We start from the raw sequence: 12,594 nt of genomic DNA on the forward strand, positions 1-12,594 counted from the left end.
TCACGCCGGAACTACAGGCTCAGCTCGGGTTTCCGGTGCCGGCATCTGTGTTATGGAGCCGCAGAACGGTCCTCTGGCTCCATCAGTAAGAACCACGCCGCTCGGATCTCACCTGTGACTCAGAAGCTGTGCCTCAGAATCAGACAAATATTCCTTGTTATCCAAATTTACTGCTATCTAAACTAGAGTTGGATTGGGAGGAATGTGGTTCCTACCTCACTTCATTAGATTATAATGCTCACTCAAGCACTAACTTATTTAATCTTCATAATGTCATGAGGTAGGTGCTATTATTGTCCCATTTTGTAGATTGGGAGACCAAGGCACAGAGAGATTACCTAACTTGCCCAGGTCATGTACCTGGTAAAAAGGACGGATGGGGGAAGTGTGCAGATGAGAATAAGACGCACACAGGGAAGCAGCTTCATAGTGTTATTGGGAAGGCAAATGAGGTAATACAGGTAAAAACCTCAGAAGAGCGCCCAATCCGAAGGGAACCCTCGACAAATGCTAGTTGCTGTTTGCTGCTATTATCATAACAGTAATTATCTAAATACACAATGCAACCAGTGGTCTAGTAGCCCAAAGAGCTAAAAACTGTCTGTCTCTTTGGAGGCTTTGTTTGCTTTAATTTGGTTATTTGTTACACCAATTTTATATTGTTCTCTGGACTTTAGTCTTTAACTAAGAAATACCCTGGCCTCATCAACATGTTCCACCGGGGCCTCCCATTGGTCAAATCTACTGGAAGCCAGAGAGCAAGGGAGCCTGGGAAATGTAGTTTCCAGTGGCAGCGGCTTCGGAGAGTAAACAGGCAAATGAGGGAAACAATGAGAAATTCAAACAAATATTTCTGAAAATCTGATGCCTGAGCATGAGACCTTGTATCTGCACTCAACCAGAGGTACACTTCCATCCTGAAGTGCAGAAAGGAGCAGAAATAAGGCCCTGCTCCTTTTTTTAATTTTTAGGTGAGTTATGATATTCTGTGATGGAAAGAAGTGGGTATACAATTTTAAGAAAGCAAGAAGGCATTTGATTTTAAACAATTTACTCTTTTTATTTGTACTCAATCCAAATGAAGTGACTGCAACTTTGAAGGCTGGTTGTTTTGAGTTCTGGAACAGTGTGAAATAATGAAAATAAAAACACAGATGTGGCCATCCATCAGACCCTACTTTGCAACCCTTCCACTGCAACCCTACAATGCGACCTTGAGCAAACTATTTTCCCTTTTCATCTTCAGTTTCCTTGTCTGGAAAATGGAACCAATGATGATCACCCACCTCAGAGGATAGATGCAAAGATTAAGCGGGGATAATGTGCTCGGTACATAATAGACACTGAAAACCATGCCCTCTCTTCCCTTTATTTCCCCTTGTATGTCTTTGGCTTATCTCTGGATGTATCCGTTATCTATTGCTGCATCACAAATTATCCTCAAACTTAGCAGCTTCAGGATCTGAGAGTAGCTGAGCTGGGTTCTCCGGGTCTCTCACAAGGCTGCAGTTAGGATGTGGCCAGGACTGCAATCATCTCAAAGCTCAATGTGGGATTGATCCACATCCAAACCCGTGCACATCGTTGTTGGAGGGACTCAGTTCCTCAAGGGCTGTTTGTTAGACTGAAGTCCTCAAGTTCTTGTTTCTTGTCATGTCGGTGGCTTAATGACTTTCTTCTGAGGAAATGAGAAAGTGAGAGAGTGCAAGTGGGGGCCCAAGATAGAAGCTACAACCTTTTGTAAACTAATCTCAAAAATGACACACCATAGCTTTTGACATATTCTATTTTTTTTTTAAGAGTCTGTGCTTTTTAAAAATTATTTATTTATTTATTTATTATTTTTGGCTGTGTTGGGTCTTCGTTGCTGTGCGCGGGCTTTCTTTAGTTGCGGCAGTGTGGGCTACTCTTCCTTGTGGTGCTCGGGCTTCTCATTGCGGTGGCTTCTCTTGCTCCGGAGCACGGGCTGTAGGAGCGTGGGCTTCATTAGTTGCGGCACGCGGGCTCAAGCTGCTCTGTAGCGTGTGGGATCTTCCAGGTGCAGGGCTCAAACCCGTGTCCCCTGCATTGGCAGGCGGATTCTTAACCACTGTGCCACCAGGGAAGCCCCGACATATCCTCTTTGTTAGAAGCAAGTCACCAGGTGCAGCACACACTCAAGAAAAGGGGATAACTTAGGGATATGAACCCTCAGAGGCAGGGATCGTTTTGATTCTGTCAGAGGATCCCCACCACACTGGATATATCACAACCTGATTAAAAGAAGGTGAAACTGTCTTCTTGATCCCGCGTCTTTAAAGATGGAAGTGTACCTCCGGTTGAGTTCAGATACAAGGACTCATGCTCAGGCATCAGATTCGCAGAAATATTTGAATTTCTGATTGTTTCGGTCATTTGCCTGTTTATTCTCTGAAGCTGCTGTATGTCACTGGAAACTACAATTCCCAGGCTCCCTTGCTCTCTGGCTTCCAGTAGATATGACCAATGGGAGGCCCCAGTGGAACATGGTGAGACCAAGGTATTTCTGCCATTCCTGCCTTTGCTTCCTGGGGTTTCTCCAGCCTCACTGGCACTCTTTGGCTCCAGTCCCACCAGAGAGCTGGTCTCTTGGTGGTCTCCACTCCTGTCTTACCAGCCTGTGTTGTTCCAGCTTCACTGGAGATCCAGCCCCAACTCCTAGATGATAGCAGCACCTCTTTTTCCTTTGTCCTAGCTCTTGGAGATGTGGCAACTTCTTGCTGCTGCTTATCTTTGGTTACTCCTCATCTCTCTTTTGGTTTCTTAACTCTTTCATGATCGGTTTCACTGATTACCTCTATTAAATTCATCGTATATAAAATCCCTGGAGCAGTTTTTAATACACTGACAAACAGTGGGACTGAACCCAACTGATAAACATTGGTCTTTCCTGAGCAACTCATGTACAGAGCAGTGTTTGCAGCAAAAGTTTTCTAAAGCATTTGCGATGCTAAATATCTGCCCTAGTCCTCATGCTGCTGGAAGTCCAGAGGGTGATTGCTTATTCAGAATGTAACTTCACCACTCTGGGCTTAAGTTTCCTGTTTTACAAAGTGAGAGGCTTTGTGACATCTGTGGTCTCTTAAATCCCTGAATATTAGGGGCTCCAGAATTTCTCCATAGGGAAAGTTTAGGAACCATATTTTGGGAAGTGGGTGGAGGCACTTTATATGAGACCAAAGTTGGGGTGAAGGAGAAGAAAAGAAAACAAAAACCCAAAGCCCTAAGTTGTCCATGTCACAGAAGAGGGGGGTCACTGGTGGAGAGGGGGAAGTTAATGAGGATTGTACTATGACTTCATAAACTAAGTATGTTGTCCTACAAATTGCTTCCTATTTCCTACTCCAGCCCCTGCTTTCTACCCCACCCCAAATCAAAGAATAGTGCTTAGAAATAAAGCTTCAGGGCCTCCCTGGTGGTGCAGTGGTTAAGAATCCGCCTGCCAATGCAGGGAACACGGGTTCGAGCCCTGGTCCAGGAAGATTCCCACATGCCGCGGAGCAACTAAGCCCGTGCGCCACAACTGCTGAGCCTGCACTCTAGAGCCCTCGAGCCACAGCTACTGAGCCCACGTGCCACAACTACTGAAGCCCGCAGGCCTAGAGTCCCTGCTCCGCAACAAGAGAAGCCACCGCAATGAGAAGCCCGTGCTCTGCAACGAAGAGGAGCCCCTGCTCGCCGCAACTAGAGAAAGCCCACGCGCAGCAACGAAGACCCAACGCAGCCTAAATAAATAAATAAAATAAATCTATTTAAAAAAAAAGAAATAAAGTTTCAAAACATGAGAATAAAATTTTACTGTACTTGGTATAACAATAATTTATAAAGGATGGCACAATTAGTCACTGGAATAATCTTACAAGGTGGAGAGACAGTACAGGAAAGCTCTCATAGTTTAAGTCCTTGGGCAAGTTACTTAACATCTTTGGATGCAGTTTTGTCTTCTGGAAAATGGTGTAATAATAGCACCATTGTGCCAGTGACTTGTAATAATCCTTGTTATTACAAGGATTAAGTGAGTATTTGTAAAGTGCTTAGAACATATTGTATTTACTGGCATATTGTATTTACTCTATGGTAAACTTTATAAATATATTGCAATATTCTAAATTATAACTGACTATATTTGTACTGCAACTGATATAAATTATATTGGAATATCATGGTTACTGTAAGTCTGGAGAATTCATATAAGAGCAACTGTGAGAAAAGGGAGGTTGGTGATCACCTAGAAAAAGAAGAGTTTGTAGAATGGTAACTTGTTCAGTGTGTCTTTTCCACAAAACAAAACACAGTACACAGGTGTCCTCAGGGTGGAGGAGCTGATTGATTGGGTGACCACTGCTTGATAAAAATATCCCTTATTCGAACTATATGCTCAAAAAGCATCCTCTAATCTGTATCTTGGTCTCCTGACCAGAAAGTATGTACACTCTGATATTTATTTTCAATATTAAGGGCATCTCATTATAAATTAATTAATGGCATGGCTTATAAACTCATTTCATGTGAATTTAGGTTTGTATAATCATAGTAATAGGTGATAGAAAATATGTAATATGCAGGGTTGTTTACTATGTCTCAGTATTATAAGCACTTCAAAAATATTTTATCAAATCTCAGCATACTCCTGAGTAGATAATAGCTGTATCAGTTAGATTTTGCTAAATTATATAACAAAAAACCCCCAAATCTAAGTGGATGACAATGTCAAGGGTTATTTCAGGCTCACATTGCATTTTTTTATAGATCAGTTGTGGTTCTGCTCCACATTTTCTTCATGGAGGGACCCAGGCTAAAGGAACATGACATGAAAAGATCTCATTGCTCCTAACGATTCTGCTGGAAAGTGAGTACACCTCACTTCTACTCACATTTGATCTACCAAAGCAATTCCCATGGCAGTGACTGATATCGAGTTGGTGTGGAAGTATACTCCTCACAGGGGTAGGCATGTCATAAATCGATATCAGTGGGCAGGGATGTATAATTCTCCCAAAAAGGGCAGCAAAAATTGGGAGTAAAAGTGAAATCCACCGCACTATCCTCATGCAAATTTTAGACATGAGAAACTTGAGAAATAGAGTTTGGTAAATTTCTTAAAGTTGCAAACCTAGTAAGTGATAGGATTGGGATCTGAAATAGAGCTGTTCATCTACAGAACTGTGATAGCCAGACTCCAACATGGCCCTGGTAATTCTCATCCTCTGATATGCATGCACATGTGCAGACTCCCAAACTAAATAGGACGGACCTATAGAACTAATAGAATATTGTGATTTCTGAAGTTATGTCATAAAGGATATTGTGACTTCTGTTTTGCACTCTCTTGGATCACTCATTCTTGGAGAAGCCAGCTGTGATGGAGTGAGCTCTCAAGCAGCCCGATGAACAGGTACACATGCCAAGGAACTGAGGCTTTCTGCCAATAGCCAACACTGACTTGCCAGCCATGTGAGCCATATGAGACATCTGGGAATTGGATCTTCTATTCTCAGTCAAGTTTTCAGATGACTGCAGCCAGAGTAACATTTTGACTGCAATTTTATCAGAGATCCCAAGTCAAAACTACCCAGTTAAGTCACCCCCAAATTCCTGACCCATGGAAACTGTGTGAGATAATAAATGCTCATTATTATTTTAAGCCACTAAATTCTGGGATAATTTGTTATACAGCAATGGATAACTATGCCAAACTGTCACCAGGTATGAATTAACAATATTGTGTAAGTGGATGGAACTTACATTTAAAACCAGCAAATTCATATAATTTAGGGGGAACAGAGAGGGAAATGTAAAGGGATGCTGAGGGAATAATAGGAAGTAGGACAGACAAAGAGAGAAAAGTCAAGAACAGAGAAAAGATACACAGGCTCAAATGCAATCTATTCTTGTTCTTTGAACCACCTCTTTTGAAGACACCAGCAACATCTTTGAATAAATAGATGTTGAAGAGATTGATTAGGAAAATGATTATGAGTTCAATATTAAGGTTAATGGAAAGGTAGTTAATATCTCTGAAGTCATTCTTTCTCACAGGGTCCACTTTCTAGACAGAAGAGAATATTTCTCAAGCTCTTGCCAGAATTAAAGGATCTGTGTTTTGACTCTTAAGAGTATATATGTAGACACTTATGTTTTATATTCTTAAGCTCTTTTGGGCCAAGAAAGGATACCCAATCCTCCATCCCATCCCCAGATCCAAACTGCTCTCCACCTGCACCTTCTGCAAGGACCCTGCCTCCTTCCAGATGCCACAGGATTCCCTTCCTGACAACCCAGGGGACAAATCACTAACCTCTCTCAGGCTGTCATTTTGAAACAATAATGGGTTCTTGGAGTTTCCATATGCTTCAACATCCAAATTAAGTTTAGAATCATTTATTAGATTCACTCTTTTCATATTTTTTTGTTTCGGTTTTATTGATTTATTTAGACTTAGGCCAGTGAACAATTTAACTCTGAGTTTAGAGCGCAAAATGTGTGTGAGCTTGTGTGTAATGCAAAATACATAAGATACCAAAATATATACGTACTCTGCAAGATATAAAGATAAAGATATTAAGATCACCTCTTAAACTATACCTTCAATCTGCTGATTAAGACCTATTATTTATTAAATCAATTTATTTGGTTGTGATCAGAAATCAATAGATTTCTCTATTGAAATAAAAGAGGAAAGAGGAGAGGGAAGAGATGAGAAGAAGAAATAGCAAAGCAAATTGCATTTAAAAGGAATTTCTATTTCTCCCTCAAAGTTTTGTTTCAGTTAGGGCAAGCATGAGTGCATATGAGTGTGAGTGTATGATGTAAAATATGTTTCTTACTGTAGGTTATAGTCAAAAAGAGTTCTTAAAAAAAATAAATAACTGGCCAGCTAATGAACATTTGAAAATAAACTGAAACCATTACCATTTAGGCTACAAAGCACCCAAAACTTAGTGGCTTAAAACAACTATTTTATTATACCCATAGATTCTTCAAATCAGGATTTCTGATAGAGCAGAGTGGAGTTGGCTTGTCTCTTTGCCATGATGTTTGGGACTTCACCTGAAAAGACTTGACCACTGGAAGCTGGAATCAGCTGGAGACTCCTTCTCTCACATTGTTGGTCCTTGTATTAGGATGGTTCAAAAATTGCTATGACTAACCAGAGTGCCCAAACGTGGTCTCCACAGGCAGCTTGACTTTCTCACAACGTGGTCTCAGAACTACCAAAATTCTTATGAGATAGATAGTTCAGAAACAGAAGCCTAAGTGTTCCAGCAAATAAGGCAGAAGCTCCATTGCTTTTTAAGACCTAGCGGTGGAGGTCACACAGCCTCCCTTCCTTCACATTCTATTGGTGCAAGCTGTCACAAGGTCACTCAGATTCAAGGGGACCAGAACTAGACCTGATGGGGGAGTGACAAGACACATTGGAGAAGGGAATGTGGGTCAGGAGAAATAGTTGCGACCATTTTTGAGAAATTAAATTTGCCATATTATATAACCACGAGAATGTCCAGGAGTGGTAGACTAGATAAGTAAATACATTGGACCACATGTATAAAAGAAATATTAAACTGCAGTGCAAATCACCAAACTAGAGCTCTCTGCACCAGTATAATACAGAGGGATGGATCTTGTTCAGGGAAAAAAAGCAATACATGAAAGATTAAATACACTGTGATTTTGCACGTATACATAACAAAATCAGGCCAAACTAAAGCATTGTTTATGGATAAATGATGAATCTGTAAATGAAAAAACAAGTATATAATTTCCGTGAAAGTCCAGATAAAGAGCAGAAAGAGGGGACAGATAGTACCTGAATGTCTGAGAAACTCAGCACCCATATATTTTTAATATAAGCTTCATCATATTTTAAAGAGAAACATGTTGTTTGCTAATAATAAAGTAATTGTGCTTATGGTAGAAACTTTGAAAAACGATTCAAGTTTGGACACAAGAATAAAAATCACCTACATTTCCTCCACTTTGGCAAATCTGTGTCACATTTAGGTATATTTCCCCCTTCTATGAAAAGTGTTATAACATGGTGAGATATGAAGAGAAACTTTTTTTTTAAGGAAACTTTTTATTTTGAACTAATTTTAGATTTACAAGAAAGTTGCAAAAACGGTACAAAAAGTTTCCTTATATTCCTCAACTGGCTTCCCCTAATGTTAATGTCTTACATAACCATTGTACAGTTATGGAGAACAAGAAATGGATGTTGGTGCAATATTGTTAACTAAACTTCATTTTATTTATTTTTTAATTCTTTTTTAAAATTTAATTTTTTTATACAGCAGGTTCTTATTAGTTATCTATTTTATACATATTAGTGTAAACATGTCAATCCCAATCTCCCAATTCATCCCACCCCCACCCACCCACCCCATCCCCACCGCCGTGTGAACTAAACTTTAGACTTTATTCAAATTTCACAAACTTTTCCACCAAGTCCTTTTTCTTTTCCAGGATCTTATTCAGGATCTCACATTGAATTTACTTAATGCTTTTCCTTAGTCTCCTCCAGTCTGTAACAATTCCTTAGTCTGTCCTTTCCTTTCATGGCCTTCACATTTTTGGAGTATTGATCAGTTATTTTTTTAAATGTTCCTTGAGTTGAATTTGTCTGATGTTTTCTCATCCCTGGAATGAGGTTATGCATTTTGCCAGGAAATATCACAAAAACGATGAAGTATCCTTCTCAATGCAAGGAATTCATGATGTTGATATGTCTTACTATTTGTGGGGCTTAGTTAAGGTGGTGTCTGGGTTTCTCCACTGTAAATTCATCACCTTTCTCTTTGTAGTAGATAGATATCTTGGGGAAGATACTTTGAAACTATGCAAATCCTGATTGTCCTTCAAATTTCACTCAATGATTTTAGTATCCACCTGTGGATTTCATCTGCAACAAGGAAAAGTTGTCCATTTTCCTTATGTATGTATGTATTTATTTATGGATATATATTTTATCTATGAGTTAACATCCAATATTATCAATTTTTATTTTGTTGCTCAAATGGTACCAGCTTTAGCAATTAGTAGCTCCTTGAGAGTGGCTTGCATGGTGTTTCAACAAATTTTCATTTTATTTTAAGCATCTTGCTTTTCTGGCACCACAAGATGTTCCAGGCCCACCCTGTATTTTCCCTACGCCAGCCTTGGAGCCAATCACTTCTCCAGGTGGTCCTGGTTCCTTTGATTAGAGAATGATGCTTAAAAACCAAAGATTGTCTTCCAGGTGTGCTAATTGCTACTAGGGTGTCACTGCTTTTAGGTCTGCTCCACTGACAGAGCAAGGAAGTATATCTGTATGTTAACCCAATCACATACACACACTTCTAGGTGTCTATATCTATTAAACTGGAGATGTATTTTAAAATATGAGTTTATATTAATACTTCTGATTCTAATCCAGCACAAGTTTCATTTTAGCCAAATACTTCTTTTTGCACTAGTGAGAACACTGGATCTCATTTTCTACACTATGTTTACTTCTTTGTTCAACTCTAGACACATAAGTAGTTTCAGAATTGTTAACCCGTAACCCTGAGAAAAACACTTTTATTAGATTACAACCTTTATGTGTAGTTGCTTTTGTCTTTAGCCTTATAGTATCCAATCAAGATACTGTTTTCTACAGTTACTTAAGTTAATTTTTATCTTCCCCAATCCCTTTAGTGTTATTATATAATAACTGTAATTTAATATAGTTTGGTTAATTTGTTAGTGCTTATATTCCATTCTGAGTTCCCTCATCTCTACTGCTTTTAATAGTGTGACTATTTTGCTGGTATATGAAGCATTACTATAGTTTTAAGGGTCAGAGTTATACAAAAAGACATACTCAGAAAACTGTCACTCCCTTCTCATCCCTGCGACTCTGTTCCCATTTCTCCCTTCTTTCCATTCCTTTCTAATCCCCACCCCCATAGATAACAAATCCCTTTCATTTTTGGTTTATTCTTCCTGTGTATCTTTTGCACAAATGGGAAAAAAATGTATTTTCTTATATCTTCATCTTTCTCTTACAGAGGGTATCATACTATAGATACTCTTCTGCACTTGGCTTTTTCACTTAACCATCTATCCTGGAATTCATTCCTTAATAACTCATAGAGATCTTCCTCATTCATTTTTGTAGCTATATATTACCCAATTGTACATACGTGTCCTAGTTTATTCAATCACTTTTATATGTGGATATTAAAGTTTGCTCCAATATTTTACAGTTCCAAAGAATGCTGCAATGAATAACCTTGAGTATGCACCATGCCCCAGTTTTATTTGTTGAATTAAATAAAAATAATAACAATTTCTGAAATAATATATAGCCCATTTTAAGAAGTTTTCCAGAAATGCTCTATACCAAAAGCCAAGATAGAGTGCCTCTTAAAAGAGTCTACAAAGGGGAGGCTGTCCCAACAGATAGAGATCTACAGGTGGTCTTCTTAGTGTCACCATTGCTGCGATCATACAACACGCCTGCTCTGAGGAAGCTGGAGAAGGGCTAATTTGTTTAGCAAAAAAGTGCCTCTTGCCCAAACTCTGTCTTGAGTAATGCAATCATGGTAACCTACTGAAATAGAAAAGTCCAGAACCAACTGCTTGATTCTGGAGCCCAGAATTTTGGAGTAAAAGGAATCAAGTATAAGCCTCCCTTTCCTTTCAGCTTTTCCACAAATCTCGTCATTACTCTTAGCACAGTTGCTATCGTGTTCAAAATGGAAATGTTTGGGCTTCCTTGGTGGCGCAGTGGTTGAGAATCTGCCTGCCAATGCAGGGGACAAGGGTTCGAGCCCTGTTCTGGGAAGATCCCACATGCTGCGGAGCAACTGGGCCCGTGAGCCACAACTACTGAGCCTGCGCGTCTGGAGCACAGGTTCCGCAACAAGAGAGGCCGCGATAGTGAGAGGCCCGCGCACCGCGATGAAGAGTGGCCCCCGCTTACCGCAACTAGAGAAACCCCTCGCACAGAAACGGGGACCCAACACAGCCAAAATAATTAATTAATTAATTAATTAATTAAAAAAGAAAAAAATTCAGGGCCTGGGGTCCTCTGTCCCCCAGGGGGGAAAAAAATGGAAATGCTTGCAGAGTGCTTCCCATTTTTTATGACTCGGGGTTTCTTAGAGGCTTAAAAACGCCAATAATAGGAAATTACTTTTTGTAGATCATTAGCGATTAATACACTTGAGAATATTTCATGGCTATAAAAGTTCAAGAAATTGCATGAGGAAGACTCCTCCCACTCTGGCCATATGAGATTGTACTGTAAGAAATACATTTTACACAGTGGCACCCAGCACACAATCAAAAAGCTATGCAGATAACTGAAACTACATGCTTTGGGCTCTGATACTTTGTATTCCATTCTAGTTCATTAAAAAGGAAACATTTTGGCCTTGTGCTACAAAATTGATTTTGCAACCTTTAATGATTGTTCAGACCTGCAGCCTGAAAAACACTGAGCAAATGCTTTGAAGTCAAACAGATGTGAGCTGGAATCCTGGATGCACCTCTTACCAGCAGTCTTCTTGGGAGAATTCAGAATTATCTGGGGCAAGACTTTGGAATCTATATTTAAAGCACAGGTACAACACACACATATACACACACACACATACAAACACCCTAGATAGTTCTGATATAACTGACAGATCAATAGGAAAATAGAGCCTTTGGTGTTACTTCTATTTCAAATAAATGCTTGATGTAACAGTGGCAGATCCTCTACATCTTCTTTAAGTCTGTCAAATAGTTTTATTTATAGAAAACGCACTGCACCATAGGAGATGAGCATAGATGAGTTAAAAGATCACAGAATTTGAAGAATTTAAGTACCCCCGAATCAGAAGTTGTTAGGGATACATAGAAAAAAGTGAGGCATTTGAGAGAAAATTCCAGTGTGCTCTGCAAATTTCAACTATGTAGGGGAGTGGTTTTGCTTGTCATTGCAAATGAGCATAACCCCACTGCTCTGGGATTAAAGTGCCCATAAAATCAATTTCTGTAGTAACCATCAATTGGTCTGTTTTGGACCCTAATCCCCTCCCTTTTTATTTTAATATATAACAAAGCGCATATTTATTTTTCACTAGCATGCACAAATTACATTGAAATGTTTACACATTAAGGGTTTAAAAATATTGATAATTTATATGTCTTTTATACCAGATTCAGCATTAACTTAAACAAGACTCTTTTGAGACATTTCATTAATGTTGAATCAAAGATCTGTATTCTTTTATTTCAGTAGTAGAGTCTGTTGTGTGTGGAGAAAATTAGGGGCAATGGAACTAAAAATTAATGTGATGTCAAATGCCATGTTACAACCAGCTACACCCACAGAATTGTATCCTACCACCTTATAGCGCTGGCCAAAATTTCAAGTACATGGCTTGCAGTTTTTAAAGACAATTCCATCCAGATCATTTTCCAGGAATAATTCCTTTAGTTGGGTTTTCATTGCCAACGTGTACACTTTGGTGATTGCCAATATGTACTACCTAAATAAAACCACTTTTTCAAAGACCTTGCAAAGGATGTCTTCAGAGGACAAAAACTTAACGTGGATGG

The sequence above is a fragment of the Balaenoptera musculus genome, chromosome 11 (assembly GCF_009873245.2).
Source record: "Balaenoptera musculus isolate JJ_BM4_2016_0621 chromosome 11, mBalMus1.pri.v3, whole genome shotgun sequence".
In the NCBI taxonomy this organism is placed as follows: domain Eukaryota; kingdom Metazoa; phylum Chordata; class Mammalia; order Artiodactyla; family Balaenopteridae; genus Balaenoptera; species Balaenoptera musculus.